Source organism: Vulpes vulpes, chromosome 13, assembly GCF_048418805.1.
Source record: "Vulpes vulpes isolate BD-2025 chromosome 13, VulVul3, whole genome shotgun sequence".
Lineage (NCBI taxonomy): Eukaryota > Metazoa > Chordata > Mammalia > Carnivora > Canidae > Vulpes > Vulpes vulpes.
This window is the reverse complement of record NC_132792.1, coordinates 76,626,392-76,645,513: the sequence shown is the minus strand read 5'-3', so window position 1 is coordinate 76,645,513 and position 19,122 is coordinate 76,626,392. Positions and strand designations below refer to the sequence as shown.

General features: G+C 34.6%; 1 protein-coding gene across 11 annotated transcripts in view; it reads left to right on the top strand.

Annotated features, from left to right (window-relative positions):
- The window catches only part of SNTG1 (syntrophin gamma 1), a 794,914-nt gene that overhangs the window by 521,113 nt on the left and 254,679 nt on the right, over positions 1-19,122 (top strand). The gene's annotated exons all lie outside the window — the stretch shown is intronic.

Here is a 19,122-nt window from a genome sequence, read left to right as displayed (position 1 = left end):
AATCCAGCCTCTGAAAGAGCTATAAATTATCACTCAAAACTCATTGGTTTACTTAGTAGTACAGCTGTGGAAGACATCTTTAGGATAAATTATATTATATTCAACAAAAACAATTTTAGCATTAAAGAGGACAACTTTTAGAGTTTATCATTTATTATGTAATGGCCTTAAAGACATTATTTTAATAGTGTTGTCAAGTGTGATTTCAGAAGAAAATTACAGCAAATAACAAACAGTAGGACTCCTGGATTCCCTAGACATCTACCCCTATTTTGGAAAAAGATTTAATCTGTAGCTTATTAACAGACTTACCTTGGAGTTCTGTTGGTGGTGAATAATGCTGCACTTGACTTTCCACCTCGCTTCTCATCAGCATCCTATGGGAGTCACACAAGGTCCTAAATCAATAGGCCCTTGCTAACTAAAGATTATGGACATTTTGCAGACTGTTAACTATCTTTTGTCACAGACCATTTAAATTATCCTGAATCATGGGTCTGACTGTCAAAGCTAATTAAATTGTTCCTATGGAGTGCCCATTCTTCCTTTTAGTTAATAAAAAATAGTGGTCAATGATTCTTCCTTTTTTCTTTCTGTCTTTTCCTTTTTTCCTTCCTCCTTCCTTCTTTTACTCCTACTCCTTCTTCTCTCTTTATTTTTTTTCCTTTCAGTGAAGTAAAATGATTCATATAACTCTCTGGATTGAATATATTTCACAAATTCTAGATCAATAAAGTGTTATAATTTGTAAAATTCAGTCTATCAATTGTATGTTATCGATTTTAAACTATGCAGTCAAAATAGCTAATGCACAAAAACCTAATCTCTTTTTTGAAAAGAATGTTGGGAAGAACTTGACGGAATTAAGGAGAAATATCCAATGATAATGTCGACAAATGCAAAAAAAATTGACAAAATTTGACATCCATTTATAAGAAACACTTTCAACAAAGTCTAGATAGGACGGAACTTCCTTCATCCAATAAGCCTCTAATGAACAATTCTCACTAACATTATAGTTTACATTGAAGATACTTTCTGACATTAAAAGTCAAGGATCATCACTTGCCTCATTTTTACTCAATATTGTCTTGGTTATACAGTAAGCCAGAAAATGGATATAAATGACCTAACAATTGGAAACGAAGATCTAAATTTTGTCTTTATTTTAACTGTCATGATGGTGTATGTAGAAACCCCTTAGAATTCTACAAAAGATAGAATAACATACAACTTCAGCAAGGTTGCTGGAAATAGGGACGATGTCCAAAGTTAATTGTATTTCTGTAATTTGCAACAAACAATAAAAATGGAATCCACAATACATCATAGGGATAATTCACTTAGTAATAAATTTAACAAAATGTGTTCAAAGCTTTTACCTTGAAAACCGCAGAACTACGATAAATGAAATGAAAATAAACAAGTAATGGAGAAATGTAACATGATCATCAACAAAAGACTAAATATTTTTAAGTTTTCAAATATTCCTAAACACTCAATATCAATTAAAATCCCCAAAATGTTTTGGTAGACCATGACAAGTTGACTCTAAGATTTACATGGAAAGACAAAGACTCAGTATAGCCCAATCTTTAACAAGGAGATCAAAGTTGGAGTGTTTATACTTCCAAATTTCAGAACTTACTATAAGATTATTATAATGAATACAATGTGATATTGTCATAAGCACAGGTACATGAATCAAATGGAACATTATAAAGAGTCCAGAAACAGAACCACACTTACATGGTCAATTGCTTTTTTTTTTATTGTGATGAACTGTACATAACATAAAATTGACCCTTTTAACCATTTTCAAGTGTATGATTCTGTGGCATTGAGCATATTCACATTGCTGTGAACTTATCACTGCTACCCATATCCAGAATTTTCATTATCCCATAGTAAAATGCTGTACCCATTAAATAATGACCCCCCCATATCCCCTCCCCTCAGCCCTTGCTGATCTCTCTTCTACTTTTCTCTCTTCTACTTTCCATCTTTACGAATTGATTCATAAGTGGAAGCACAGAATTCATGCTTTTGTGTCTGGCTTATTTCATTTAATATAATGTCTTCAAGGTTCACTCATTTTGTAGCATGTGTTAGAATTGTCTTCCTTTATAAGACTGAATAATATTATATATATATATATATATATATATACCATATTTTCTTTATCTTGCTTATCCATCCACCCAACAGTGTACATTCGGGTTGTTTCATCTTTTGGCCCTTTAGAATACTGTTAATATGAACATGAGAGCATAGATATCTTGAGTCACTGATTTTCATTCTTTTGTGTATGTTCCCAGAAGTAGAATTGCTGGATGAAATGTAATTCTGTGGCAGTTTTTTATTTAATTTCTCATCAGACGTGATTTGCAAGTAATTTTTTCCCAACCTATGGGTTGCTTTTTATTCTGTTGCTTCCTTTGATGCACAGAGATTTTAATTTTGATGAAGTTCAGTTTGTCCATTTTTCTTTTGTTGGCTGTACTATTTGGTGTTATATCTAAATCATTGCCAGATCCAATGTCATGAATATTTTCTCTACATTTTCTTCTAAGAATTCCTAGTTTCAGTTCTTACATGTATGCCATGTACATCATGTAAAATGATTTATGTTGATTTAATTTTTGCATATGGTATTAAGTCCAGCTTCATTCTTTTGCAGATAGGTATCCAGTTTGCCAGAGATTATTGTTTCTTGGTACCCTTGTAAGAAATAATTTGACCATGTATTCAAGGGCCGATTTCTGAGCTCCCTATTTATAGTATTGGTTTGTCTGTCCCATACTGTTTTGATTACTTCAGCTTTGTGGTAAGTGTTGAAATCAGGAAGTGTATACCATCCAGCTTTGTTCTTTCTCAAGAATGTTTTGACTACATAGAGTTCCTGGAGAGTCTATATAAATTTTAGGATGGGTTTTTCTATTTCTGTAAAAATGAACCTTGGGATTTTAATGGGGATAGCATGGAATTAGTAGCTAGCTTTGGATAATACTGCCATTTCAACAGTATTGAGCTTTCTAATCCATGAACACAGGATGTTTTTTCATTTACTTATGTCTTTAATTTTTTTCAGTAATGTATTGTGGGTTTTAGTGTATGCCTTTTACTTTCTTGCTTATTTAATTCCTCTAAGTATTTTAATATTTTTATGCTATTGTTAATGGAGTTGTTTTCTTAATTTTCTTTTCTTTGTTCCATCGATTTTTGTGTATTCACTTTGTGTCTTGCTACTTTGCTGAACTTTTTTTTTTTAGCTCTAATGGTTGTGTGTGTCTGTATGTGGGGAGTCTTTATGTTTTCTGATATGAGATCATATCATCTGTGAGCAGAGATGATTATACCTTTTTCCTTCCAATTTGGATATATTTCATATCTTTTTCTTGCTTAATTTGTCTGGCTAAGGCTTCTACTACTATGTTTAAAAGAGGTGGGGGTATCCCTGGGTGGCTCAGCAGTTTGGCGCCTGCCTTTGGCCTGGGTCTTGATCCTGGAGTCCCTGGATCGAGTCTCATGTTGGGCTCCCTGCATGGAGCCTGCTTCTCTCTCTTTCTGTGTCTCTGTCTCTTTTTCTCTCATGAATAAATAAATAAAATCTTTTAAAAATAAAATTAATTAATTAATTAATTAATTAAAATAAAATAAAATAGGTGGTAAAAGTAGGCATCCTTGTTTTTTTATGTTAGAGAAAAAACTTTAAGTCCACCTCTGAGTCCAGTCTTATCTATAGGTTTTTCATATAGGTCTTTATTATCTTGAGGTAGTTTTCTTCTGAGTTTTTTGAGTGTTGAAAGGGTGTTGAATTTGTCAAATACTTTTACTATATCAATTAATATGATTGTGTGTGTTTCTTTCATTCTAATAATATGGTATATTACAATGATTGAATTTCATATATTGGATCATTCTTGTATTCCAGGAATAAATCCCATTTAGTCATGATCTATAATATATTTAATATGCTGCTGAGTTCAGTTTGCTGGTATTTTGTTAAGGATTTTTGCATCAATGTTCATAAGAGTCAATAGTTTCTTTTCTCAGTCTTTTTCTGATTTTGTATCAAGGTAATGTCACCCTTAAGGATGAGCTAGAATGTTTTCCCTCCTTCAGCTTTTTGTAAGAGTTTGAGAAGAATTGGTATTATTTCTTCTTTAAATGTCTGGAAAAATTGACCAGTGAAATTATCAGGTCCAAGAATTTTCTTTGTTGAAGGATTTTGGATTACTGATTTATCCTCTTTACCAACGTTATATTTGTTCACACTTTCAGTTCCTTCATGATTCAGTCTGAGTACATTTTGTGCTTTTAGGAATTTGTCCATTTCATCAAGGCTATCCAGTTAATTCATATTCTCTTTGGATATTTTTTAAATTTCTGTCAAGTTGGTAGTTGCTCACTTTTATTTATGATTTTAGTCATTTCATTAGTCTTTAATATTCTTTTTTTCTTAGCTAATCTAGGTAAATATTTATGATTTTGTTAATTTTTTCAAAGAATAAATTTTTTTCATTGATTTTCTCTATTGCTTTTCATTTCTATTTTATGTATCTCTGTTCTAATCATGTTATTTCTTTCTTTCTGCTAGCTTTATGTTTAGTTTGTTTTTTTCTTTTTTCATTTTCTAACATGGTTAAGGTACATTGTTGGTTTGAGATCTTTTCTTTTAATGCAAACTTTTATAGCTAAAGGTTCTCTTCTTGGCACTTCTTTCATCTCAGCATTTTGATGTGTTATACTTACATTTTCATTCTTCTCTAAGTATGTTCTATTTTCCTTTTTGATTTCTCCTTTTCCCCTTGGGTGCTTAAAAGTATCTTAATTTCTAGAAATGTGTGTATTTTCACTTTTCCTTCTGTTACTAATTTCTAACTTCTTCCTGTTGTGGTCAGAGAAGATACCTTATGTGATATCTGCCTTCTAAAATCTGAGACTTAATTTGTGGCCTAACATATATATCCCAGAAAGTGTACCACATGCATTTCAGAAGAATCCTAGCTTTGTATGTCTTGCATTTTTTGTTGGAACTTAGACATTTGATTCTTACAATGAGGCACTCTGGAAATCAAATTCTTCCCTTTCTCCGGGGTTTGCAGTTTTTATTTGTTTCTTAGTCTTTAATTTTTGTAGGCCATCTCTATGCCAGGGATTAACCGCAAGTGTCAACTTAAGGTCTTCTCAGATCTTGCCTGAGCCTATATCTCTCCTTGTGTATGCATTAATACTTTGTAAATTTCCCCATACATATATATGGGGAACAATATATATATATATATATTTGCAAAACCTGTGTATATGTATATATATATATATATATACACACACACACATATGCATATATATGTGTGTGTGTGTATATATATATATATATATATATATATATATATATACACAGTTTCTTTTAAATATCTTAATTCTTAAGTGTTTGACTCCCAGAAGAGGAAACAGGGAGAAATGAAGGGAAAGGAAGTCTTTGGTTCTTTAAATCCCCTGGAATTTGCCTTAGTCAGTGGGTGTTGCTACAATGGCACTTGCCTGTCTGTACACTTCTACAATCAAAAGAAGTTATCAGTGATCAGAACTTAGGTCCCCAATATTTGGAGTTTTCCATAAGCCACATGTAAGCTGCTCCAGAAACAGGTATTCTATCACTGGGCTGGGGGGGGCGGGGGGGATGGGTAGTTAGTTGCCACTGTTCTGAAAGCAGAAATTGATTTAAATTAGCCATGATTTACCATCCAAAACTTCTCTGAAAGTTCCAATCTTTACAATAGACTCCAGAATTCAAAATTAACTATATTAGACAGATTCTACCAGTGCAATTGTCTAGGTGGAAAGAATTCTTTGTTTCTTATTCCCCTATCTTCTTTAGTGCCACTGGTCAATTGTCAAATCAGTTCAAAGGAGAATAAAAGTCTTTTCAATAAAAAACTCTAGGACAGCTCAATAAATATATGGAAAAGTAAGATTACCCCTGACTCCTACTTTATATGAATTACAAATATTTTAAGATTGACCTTAGTGTAAAGCATAGAACTGTAAAAAATAAGTTTCTGAGGAAAATAAAAAAAAAAAACATAGGAAATGGTTTTGTGTTCAAGGGTAGACGATTTTTTTTAAGGTAGAACAATACTAATAAAATAAAAATGAAAATGGTCATGTGAAGCCATCATGTTTTTTTAATTGATCTTTAAAAACACCTTTTAAGAAAATGAAAAGACAAACACCAGATTAGGAGAAAATATTCCCTATATTTGACACAGGACATCTGTCCAGAATACATAAAAAACTATCACAAATCAAAAAAAGGTACAAACCGCCCAAATAAGAAAAACAAACAACAATAACCGAGCAAAAGACCACAAAGTAAGATATGCAACTGACTAAGAAGAGCATAAAAAGATGTTCCAATTTATCAGTCATCAAAGAATTTCAGATCAGATTAAAATCCCATACTATGCAACTTCACACCCATTACAATAGCCTAAAAAAAGATTTGGCAAAAATGTGGTTCATTTAAAAATCTCATGCATTAGAGTACCAATTGAGAACCACTCTGGAAAACTATTTGGCAGTTTCTTATAAAGCTAAACATAAACCTACGCTAAACTAAAAAAAAAGAAAAAAAATCCTACTCCTTGGGATTTACCCAAGAGTAATGAAAAGAAATGTTCACAAAAAGACTCGTACAAGAATATACAAGTTGTGAACAAAAACAAGTTGAAAACTGATGAATGAATTCTTATACATTCACAAAATGGATTTATATCCACTTATTCTTTCAATAAAGAAATACATAAGCTTCTGGTTCTACATATAGGAAGAAGTCACTACTCAGTCATAACAAGTAAAATCTGAACAGACTGGAAAATCATCAGCTCTCCTTGGATCCATAAAAGAGAGGAGGATACAGGGCAAACTGCTGCCCCAGAGACTGGATAAATAAGACAGGCAAATACAGGAAGTCACAGCTTACCAAGTCAGAGGCTCACCCACAGAAACCACTTTGGCCACCAGTGCTAGGGTAGGAAAGCCAGAACTGTAATTAAACTGCTGGGGGCTCCGTGTGGACAAGTCTGAAAGTTAAAGATGCAAGGGACTTCTGGTTTCTGGTTCTGCTTATGAAGAGCTTGGAAGTCATCACTCCTTCTTCAAAACTGTAAAGTTGAACAGCTTGAAAAATGATCAACTCTTCTTGGATTCATAAAAAAGAAAATACAACAAACTTCTGCCTTCAGGTTTGGAGAGACAGTTGAATACAGAGAGTTTTTGCTAACCAGAGCAAAGACTCAAGAGCAGGCAGTGGGAGCCAGAACCAGGGTAGGGAGACCAGAACTGTAATTGATGAATTGTTAGCCATTCAGTGTGGGCAATCTGAGAATTAAAAACCCTAGGGGGACCCAGTCATAGGGGCCAACATAATGGTGTGAAATTTACCTCTAGGAGTTCTACCAGTTTCTCAGAGTAAAAATTGGAGAAAATCCCCCAGGTATCCCCTGAGGGGGAGGGAGCTATGGAACCATCTTGAAATAAATGAGAACACTCTGTTTTTCTTACCAATGTCTGCCCTCAGGGGAAGCTAGTTAATCAAGCCTAAACTATTTGGCTGTCTTCAGACCCTAACTGACCTAAGGAAGGGAAATACCCAACTCCAGAGCCAACTCCAGGGCACTGTAGCCATCCTGTCCAACTCAGGGGTAGGAAGAAACTGAGAAGTACCTGTGAGGTTCACGATGGATAATCAAAGGCTTATCAAAAGACTGAGACCTAATCACAGGACTGTAGAATGCTTCTCCTCCCCCGACATTGCACCACCACATTATTAAATGCCTATTGACAGTAGTAGTTCCTTTTACCTAGTACATCATGGGAAACTACCAAGAAAATATTACAAGGGATACCAAGAAGGCTACAAAGCATACACACAAAATTTGAAGAGACAGAACAAACACCAGAACCAGACATGTCAGAGATGCTGGAATGATCAGATCAGGAATTTAAAATGACTATGATTAATATACTAAGACCTCTACAAGATAAAATAGACAGCATAGGAGGAGATATGGGTAATGTAAGCAAAGAGCTGGAAATCCTAAGAAAAAAACAAAAAATTCTAGAGATAAAAATGTGTGAACAGAAATGATGAATGCTTTTGATAGGCTCATTAGTAGACCAAACATGGCAGAGGACTGAATCTCTGAGCTATAGGATTTATCAACGAAAGCCTCAAAAACTGAAAAACTAAGAGGACAAAGACTGAAAGGAATAGAACAGAGTATCCAAGGACTGTGAGATAGCTACAAAAGGTGTATCATATGTGCAATGGGAATATCAGAAGAAAGAGAGGAAAGAACAGAAGAAATATTTGAAATAATGATGACCGAGAATTTCCCCAAATTAATGTTAGACACCAAACCACAAATGCAGAAATTTTAGAGAACAGTAGCAGAATAAATGCTAAAAATCTACACCTAAATATATGAGTAACAGAAAAACAAAGATAAACAAAAAGTCCTGAAAAAAGCCATAAGGAAAAACACACATCACCTATAGAACAGAGATCAGATTTATGACTATCTTCCCCTTAGAGACTACACAAGCAGGAAGAGAGTGGAGGGAAATGTTTATTTATTTATTTATTTATTTTAAAGATTTTATTATTTATTTATTTATTTATTTATTTATTTATTTATTTATTTATGAGAGCCACAGAAAGAGAAGTAGAGACACAGGCAGAGGGAGAAGCAGGCACGCAGGGACCCTTATGTGGGACTTAATCCTGGGACTCCAGGATCATGCCCTGGGCTGAAGGTGGCTCAACTTCTGAGCCATTCAGGTGTCCCAAGAGAGTAGAGAGAAATGTTTAAAGTGTTGAGAGGAAAAAAATCACCAGCCTAGAATTCTGTACCCTGCAAAATTATTCTTCAGAGGTGGGGAAGAAGAAAAAATAGAAGTGGAGGAGAAACAAAGACCTTCTCAAACAAAAATGGACAGAATTTATTGGCAGTACACTTGCCTTCTTCTAAGAAATGGTAAAACAAGTTCTTTAGAGAGAAGGAAATTAATAAAGGTCAAAAACATGAACCTTCCTAAAGAAAGGAAGAGTAATGAAAAAATATATAATTGAAAGAAAAATAAAACATTTCTTTTTTATTCTTGTCATAACAAATAGCACTTTGTTCAAAATAATAACAACAAACTGTTATTATGTACATTTATGAATGCTATATACATGCTTATGAATGCCTATTGTAAGTGAAGTGACTGACAACTAGACAAGGGAATGGAGAGCAGGATTAGGATTATTTGGTTATTATAATATTCATACTACCTCTGAAGCAGTGTAGTGTTATTTTGATGTGGATTTGGATTACCTGCAAGTATATGTTGCAATCTTTTAGCCAACTACCAAAAAAAGTAAAAAAAGGAAGTATAATTCATGCTTGGAAAGGAGAAAAAACAGAATCATACCAAATATTAATTGTAATGACAATGGGAAGGAAAAAGTGGAAGACAAAAAGGGGATAAAGTACACGGGCAACAAATCCAAACAATAACAAATATGGTAGCCATTACCCCAATTATATCAATAGTCACTATAAAATCAATGGTTTAGTAGTCCAATTAAAGGACAGACATTATCAGAGTGGATCAAAAATCCAGACCCAGTTAATTAGATGTCTACAATAAATCTGTCTTAAAAATAAAGACACATATAGCTTAAAATTAAGTAGGCTGATAACAATATACAGAAACTATAGACTAATATCTTTAATGAACATAGATGCAAAATCCTCCACAAATCACAAATCAAATCAATCATGAAAAATGAATTGTACATCAAGACCAAACAGGATTTATCCCAGGTATGCAAGTCTTGTTCATAATTCAAAAATCAATTAATACAATCCATGACATCAAGAGGCTAAAAAAGAAAAAAAAAAAAAAACTTCCTAGTAGAAGAACCATCTCCTCTTGGCACACTGTCACAAACAGACCCGGTCTCCTTTCATACATACCTTACTACTAGGCCAGATGAATTTGGCCAGGAAAACATCTGGTTGCTGCTGCTGCTTAGATAATCCTTTCTTCCTCTCACAGAATCACTGGAACTCATGAGGCCCCAGTTCTTTCCTCCTGAAAGCAGCTGCAACTGCTAACAGGTATTCCCTTCCCTATGTGTACCTTGTAGACATCAGAAGGGTCTAGAGTAGCCACTGTTCACAACCCTCCCCCCCCCCAAAAAAAATGGGTAACTAGTCTCTATCTTTAAGGACACAGCAACATTTCAGGTCTATATGTTTATCCTATCCCTTGGTGGATCCTCCCAGAAGGTGGAGGAGACTGTGCCAATGCTTCAGGGATCTGCCCACACTCCTGTGGTGCACTGCTTTCTACACAATGGTGGTTCCTTACCCAGCCACTGGCCACTCTTGGACTCAGGGCTTTTTCTGTCTACGAGAGTGCAATATCCTGTGCACCCAACAAGGAAAGATGCTGAGAATTGCCTCCCCCAGAGCCAGCCCTCAACCAATGACCAACAGAAGTTGGAAGGGGAGCACAAGCTTCTTCAATTTTGATGGGTACTTGCTGAGACATTCTGACTTCCCTTAGGATGGGACCAGCTACACAGAGAAGTAACCCACCTGAAAACATTCCTTGCATTCATCTCATTTCCTTCTGCTCTCCAACACTCTTCCCTTCACCTGAGAGCATGTCTTGGGGCCCATCCCAAATGAGATTCTACCTTCTGTTTCTATGTCTGAGGGAAACAAACCTGGATCTGTTTATATTTCCTTTTCCGCCTCATGTTACTTTTATTGCACTTCTCTGTTGACCTAATTTCTGCCACCAAAAGACTGTGAGTCCCTGGAGAGAAAGAAGTTTGTTTTAATCATCTTAACAACTCTTGCACTTACAAAGTGCATACCTTGAACAGTATGTGATAGGAGTTTTAGTGAGAGGGTGAATTCAAGATAGTGAACAGAAGAGCCAGTCTGTTCAAACTATTATGGTCTAACACTAGTCTGTTCCTCTTAGGACTATTTCAGAAATGTGGTAAAGCCTGAAGCCAGATCAGAATAGTTCAAGCAGCATTTGAAAAGTGATGTACTGACACTTGTTCTGAAAGGGAAAGAGGGTGATTACAAGTAAATATATAGACTAAGGAGAAAAGCATTGTTTTAATTTTTTTTCATTTTTTGAGAGTTGAATATGTCAGTTGACCAAGGAGAAGCCAGCAAAGGAGACATGTGAAGATACAAGGGAGAAAGGGAAAAAGATTAGTCTCAGGATCATTGTTTAGAAAGGCTTATTTAGGAAGAATGTCATTAAAAGCCACAGCTTCTATGGTCATCAAGACAGTGTGGTACTGGCACAAAAACAGACACATAGATCAATGGAACAGAATAGAGAACCCAGAAGTGGGCCCTGAACTTTATGGTCAACTAATATTCGACAAAGGAGGAAAGACTATCCACTGGAAGAAAGACAGTCTCTTCAATAATGGTGCTGGGAAAATTGGACATCCACATGCAGAAGAATGAAACTGGACCACTCTCTTGCACCAGACACAAAGATAAACTCAAAATGGATGAAAGATCTAAATGTGAGACAAGATTCCATCAAAATCCTAGAGGAGAACACAGGCAACACCCTTTTTGAACTCGGCCACAGTAACTTCTTGCAAGATACATCCACGAAGGCAAAAGAAACAAAAGCAAAAATGAATATTGGGACATTATCAAGATAAGAAACTTTTGCACAGCAAAGGATACAGTCAACAAAACTACAAGACAACCTACAGAATGGGAGAAGATATTTGCAAATGACGTATCAGATAAAGGGCTAGTTTCCAAGATCTATAAAGAACTTATTAAACTCAACACCAAAGAAACAAACAATCCAATCATGAAATGGGCAAAAGACATGAAGAGAAATCTCACAGAGGAAGACATGGACATGGCCAACAAGCACATGAGAAAATGCTCCGCATCACTGGCCATCAGGGAAATACAAATCAAAACCACCATGAGATCCCACCTCACACCAGTGAGAATGGGGAAAATTAACAAGGCAGGAAACCACAAATGTTGGAGAGGATGCGGAGAAAAGGGAACCCTCTTGCACTGTTGGTGGGAATGTGAACTGGGGCAGCCACTCTGGAAAACTGTGTGGAGGTTCCTCAAAGAGTTAAAAATAGACCTGCCCTATGACCCAGCAATTGCACTGCTGGGGATTTACCCCAAAGATTCAGATGCAATGAAACGTCGGGACACCTGCACCCCGATGTTTCTAGCAGCAATGTCCACAATAGCCAAGCTGTGGAAGAAGCCACAATAGCCAAGCTTTGGACCAATTGGAGACATTTAAATATAAGCCATATATTAGATAATATTTTGATGGCAGTTTTTAATTGGGAGTGATGATGATATTGGCAAGATATTCAGAAAAAGAGCATGTTCTTGTTCTTAGAAAAAATATATAGGAAAATTTAGGTGTGAAGTGTCAAGATGTCTGTAACTCACAAATGCTTCAGTAAAAATAATACCTAGAACAATATCTAGAAACAAGAAAATATTTGTAAATGTGGCAAGTCTAAACATCTGGTTAATTGTAAATTAAGAACCTAAAAATGCACATTAATCATTGCAATGTGTTATAGATTTGATTTTTTTCCAGTTAAAAACTGTGGAAAGATGACCATCTACTAGCATTTTAAAATATAAATGTATAGCATATTTCCAAAGCTAAACTTAGAATGTAGGTCAGATCTGTAATTTTAAAAAACAAAAAATGAAATTGGCTTATTAAAACAATGATGCTTAGTTAATTTAATTATGAAGTATATTGCTCTTATTTATGAACTTTCATATACAAAATATATATCATATTTACATAAATTAATTTTTATAACATATAATTTGTATTTGAAAAGCAAGAAGGATATGGTCACCCATGTGCCCCTCATCATACCCCCACTGCTCCCCTCACTGGTACATTTCTCCCCTCCCATAGAGAGAAACTGATTTGCATTTTGTGTTTATGATCCCATTAATTTTCTTTATTTACTACATATAAATACTATAAGTCTATCCCTAAGATTTATCCATATATGGGTCATATATATATGTATATAGATGGTAAATGGGTAGATGATAGATAAGTGCATAAATATTTAAAATTTTCTAGTGTTTAATTTTCTTCATTTTGTAGGAAGGTTGACATTTTTGCTTTATTTTGTTATGTTTTGCTTCCCCCACTCTGAATTTGAGTTTGAAGTTTTGGAAAGTCAGCCATCTATCCAATTATGCTTTCTTTGTAGAGAATCTGTCCTGTTCTTCCTGAGTGCTTTGAAAGTTTAGAAATCCCTGTCTGTGGTTACTTGCAATTTCACTCTGATGTATTTATGAATATTTCTTTTTATTTACTTTGCTTTGGAGTCATAGAAACTCTTGAATATGAGGATTTATGTTTTTTTTTCAATTCTGAAGAATTATCAGCAATTATTTTTAAAGTATGTATATTTCCCAATCTCTCTTCTTTCCCTTCAGTAATATTTTTTAGGTGGATGTTAGTTCATCTCCCTTGACTCTTCATTCTCTTACTTTCTTGTATTTTACTGTTTGTCTCTCTGGAGCCCTGACAGTAACTCCTCCAGTGTCTCTTTCACTTCACTAACTCTCTTTCTGGCTAGATTTACTCTGTTATTTAAACTATTTATTGAATTCTGTTTCTAATAATTATGTTTTTTGCTTCTAAAAGTTTTATTGACCCATTTTGTTTTTGCCACATAATATTTTAAAGCACTGTCATACATTTGATATCTCTTCCTGTTCTATTAATCATATTAAAAATCCTATCTATGGGGATCCCTGCGTGGCGCAGTGGTTTAGTGCCTGCCTTTGGCCCAGGGCGCTATCCTGGAGACCAGGGATCGAATCCCACATCAGGCTCCCGGTGCATGGAGCCTGCTTCTGCCTCTGCCTGTGTCTCTGCCTCTCTCTCTCTCTCTCTCTCTCTGTGCGACTGTCATAAAAAAAAAATTAAAAAAAAAGATTTAAAAAATCCTATCTATGTGGTATGATTGGAATTCTAGCACCAGTAGTATTTATAGATCAAAATATGTTATTTGTTCCTTGTTTGTTGGTTTGCTATTCTGCTGACTCATTCATCGTGCTCTATTTCCTCCTGTGATTTTTCACTGTGAGCTCAAGTTTTTTGGCACTTTGTCAGTATTTCTTGGGGTTCAGCTTTATAATGCGTCACAAATACAGAATTTGTATTTGCATTTGCTTTTGCCAAGTCCCAAAGACACTAGCAATGGGATGTCCTTTAAACTAAATTCTCTTTTGGGATTTGAAACCACATAGGTAGTGTGAGCCTCATCTCAAACCCACCTGGGGGGCAGTAAATATTCTACCTAGCACTCTTGTTCTATTTTGCATGCTAACACATGCCAAAATAACTTATGAGTCTATTAAAATGCACATTATAAGCATCCCCCTGGAGAGAAAACTATTAATAATTTGGAATAGATGATACATCCCCCCGGAGAGAAAACTATTAATAATTTGGAATAGATGATAGATATTTACAAATTCTCAGGAGAATTAATTTGTAATTCTTTCAGCCAGAGCCAAATTAAAAATGAACAAGTTTTCTACTATAGCCCTTTGGATGGTAGAAATGTTTTTCATACACTATTTCAATGGCACTTCTCACCTTGCCAGTCACAGGCCCAGGATGAATGCAATCAGGGCCACTGGTTTTGCAGAGCCTTTTTACCTATCCCTTGATTGACACTTTGTTATCATTCTAACAAACAATTGAGAAATTTTTTCCTCTTACCTTATCACTCTGGCTATGCGTTGGCATTATATTTTGTTTATTCATTTTTTTTTTTGGTATGTTATCCTGGTAAAATATTTTAGTATATCTGACTCAAAGGAAAGTCATATATAAGATTAGTTTTGTGTGTGTGTGTGTGTGTGTGTGTGTCTGTGTGTGTGTCTGTGTTTTATGGTATAAATCTATTGGCTTTGGAATCAAGCTGACTTGGCTTATAATCTCAGCCTTGCTACATGCTAGCTTTGTGACCCTATCTGAATTACTTACTTTCTCTGAATCTTGGTTCCCATGAGTGAAAAAGAGAAAACACCTAATTTAAATGATCTCTTGTGATGGCATTAAATGAGATTGCAGAGGCTGCCAGAGTTGAAAAACAAAAGTTGACACCTTTCTTCTCGCTTTCTGTTTTTTAACTACTTGTGTTTGTCTCAGTTCCAAAACTTTATCTGAGGTCATAATTGATTCCAAAAACAATGAGTCAATGAATGAAGTACTGATCTGGATATTTATTCCTTTCTCTAGTTCACATTTCCTATAATTTTGAATGATTATCTTGGATGGACAATTAAAACAATTTAGATAGTAGCTTTTCTGTGTAAAAGTAGAAAGCAAAACTTATCACTTCAAAATAAATGTCCTGTGGGTGAATGAGTGATTTTTAAATGCACAGGAGTTCCATTATTATTGCTTCAAACCAAAGTGTCCTTAATGTGATACTAGTGAAAAGAGCCTAGGAATATTCTAAAGATTATAGACTTCTGAAGGTTGTGTTGTTTTCATAGAATTTTATTTTAATTAAATATGTAATACTTCAATGAGATTGAGTAGAGATTATTAGGCTAACATCTGGATTGTTTTGGAAATGAAGAATCACACACACCGATGAAATGAAATAAGTTATACTGTGAAAGTAAGGTCTCTACAAACTATGTAATTGCTACTCTACATGACGGCATAATAGATTAAAGAGTGAAATTTTTTATTAAAATTGTCATTTTTGTTAATGACATACTTACCATTTTTCTTCCTTAGAACTGACTTCTTCTGTTATTTTGTATCACAGAGAAATTTAGGGTTCAAAAAAATGGTTTTTTCCTTACTTCCCATTGGAGAAGTACAAGAGAAGGCTTTGTGGAATTTCAGGATTTTCACTGCAGCTCATCGAGCCCCCCTCCACTGAGATGGATTCCCTTCCGGCACCCGTACCACTTCCTTCATCTGCTCACTGCAGTTTTCACCGGTGCTAAGAAACCCAATCATGCGAACTTGAGGGAGATAAGACCAGACTGAGGAACAGCAAACTGATGGCTGTCAACTCAAGCACACTTTGAGGCATATGTTCCTAGAGAGGAATAGCTGAGTGGATGGTCCAAACTATTTCAACTGTTCTTACTCTTTCTTTCTGCAAACATATGTGGTTAAATTATAGACATTGAATGCCTCTGTGGTGAGATTTAACTGTATCTGATGACCTAGTCTTTAACTCTTTCTATTCCCAATGTGATTGCCAGGATCTCCATCTGTAACAATAGCAGACTACGATTTCTTCTGGTTCACTGTTGACATGGGGAAGTATCCTATTTTTGAATTATAATAAAATTCCCTGAAATTAAAGAAAGCAAGCTGCTGGCAAGAAAAGGAAAAAAAAAAAAAACTCTCGGAGCAGTAATGAGGCATTCCTGTGCCTCCAGCCATGGTCTTGTCAGTGGAGGCCTGGAGAGCACCTAGATTCCACCTATGGCCAGCCGTGACAAGAAAATTCTCACCTTGAAGGAGAAAAAGCAATCAACAGATGCCAACCCTGGAAATGATACAGATGTCACAATTGTCTAATAAGGATTATAAAGTTGCATCATAAAATTGCTTCATGTTTCTTACAAACAGGATCGAAACAAATGAAAAAATAGAAAGTCTTAGCAAAAATGGAAATTGTAGAACTGGAAATACAATTGAAATAAAAACAACTCAGTGGATGAGCTCAATAGCAGAATGGAGAAAACAGAGGAAAACATTAATTAAGATAGAAAAATAGAAATTATCTTTTTTGAACAAAAGGGAGAAAATGAACTAAAAAAAAAAAAAAAACAACTATGGGATCTATGGGACTCTAATAAAAGGCCTAACATTTATTTCATTAGAGTCCCAGAAAAAGAGAAAGATTTCAGAGCTCAAAGAGTGCTTGAAGAAATATTCACTGAAAAACTCCCTAAATTTTGTAAAAGCTATATCTCTACACATTCAAGAAATGGGGGAGATCTCAAAAGGATAAACTCAAGAAATTCATGTTAAGACAAATCCTAGTCAAATCCTGAATGACAGGATGAGCACTGGGTATTATTATGTATGTTGACAAATTGAACACAAATAAAAAATAAATTTATTAAAAAAAGTCTTGAAAGCTAAAGTTAAAAAAATAATAATAAAGCAGAAAAAAAAATTTAACACTTTAGAAATAGAGGGAAAAGGGGCAGTCTGGGTGGCTCAGTGGTTTAGTGCCGCCTTCAGCCCAGAGCCTGATCCTGGAGACCCTGGATTGAGTCCTGCATCGGGCTCCCTGCATGCAGCCTGCTTCTCCCTCTGCCTGTGTCTCTGCTCTCTCTCTCTCTCTCTCTCTCTCTCTCTATCCCTGTATCTCTCATGAATAAATAAATAAAATCTTTTAAAAAATAGGAGGAAAAAATCAACTGCAAATGATAGCAGATTTTCCCCCAGAATAAATTTAGTGGCAAAGTATTTTCCAATGGCTGAAAAGAAGCAACTGTCAACCCAGATTTCTATGTATGTCAAAAATATCCTTCAGGAATCAAGGGGAAACAGACATTATCAGAAGCAAGAAAACTAAGAAAATTTGTTACCAACAGACATTTTCTAAAAGAATAATCGCTTTTAGAATTCTTATAAAAAGAACTTTATAAGCAGAAAGTAAATGATGAAGAAAGAAACTGAAATAACACAAAGGAAGCAGAACAATGGAAAGAGCAAAAATATGGGAAGTACAATACATTTCCTTCTATTGAATTTTCTAAATGATGGATGAAAATTCAAGCAAGAATTGTAGCACTGTCTAATATGGTTCTCAGTGGTGATAGAGGACATATTAAAGATAATTATATTAGAAACAAAGCAAGGTAAAGGGACACAAATGAAGATAGGTTTCCTTCATCTCCTTTGAACTAGTAAAATGTTGGCACCAGGAGATGTGATATTATGTATACCCAATGCACTGCCCGCTTAGGGTATAGGCGCTAAATGTTTTATACAGAGACACACTCCAAAGCACTATAGATAAATCAAAACGTAATTCTAAAAAATATACATGTACCTATAGAAAAGCAGCAGAAGGGATGGGAGAAATGAAGAACAGAGAGAACAGACACAATACAAAATATAATAAAATGCCAGAATTATTAAGTCAATCAATCACTAGATTAATGGTAATTATATTTTATTGTTCCAAACTTATAAATCAAAAGGTAGAGATTACAAGTGTGAATTAAAAGAAAAAGTAAGTCCATGCTATACTCTCTACAAGACTTATATGGAGTAAAATTATATAAATAAGTTGAATAAAATTATGGGAAATGGTATAAAGATATACCATTAATGAAACCATTAATTGAAAAAAGCAGACCTCAGATAAAGTAGATGGTACTATCATATTGAATGGACTTTGGAGCAAATAAAATTATCAGGGCGAGAGGAATACATTACATAATGATAAAAGAATCAACCTACCAGATATATATAACAATCTTTAATGTGAATGAACCAAACAACAGAACTGCATGATACATGAATCAAAGAGGAAAGAAATAAAAGGAGACATAGAAAAATATTATATTATATTTGAAGACTTTCACATCCTCTCTCAAAAACTGATAAGCCAACTCAACAATATATTTGAACTCAATAATACCAATACCAACCATATCTAATGAACATTTACAGAACACATAGCAGATTATGTATGTATTTAAAGCATGAACAGAGTATTTATCAAGACAGAACACACTGGGAGCCATAAAACATATGTCAAGAAATTTAAAATACTTGAAATATGAAGCGTGTTCTTTGATTAAAATTGAATCAAACTAGAAATCAAAAATAGAAAGAAAGTAATCACCAAACACTTGGAAACTAATCAATGCAATAATAAGTCAAATAAGATGTCTCAAGAGAAATTTAAAAATACACTGAATTGAATGAAAATACAGCATACCAATATGTGTAGGATTCATCAAAAGTATTATTGAGACAGAA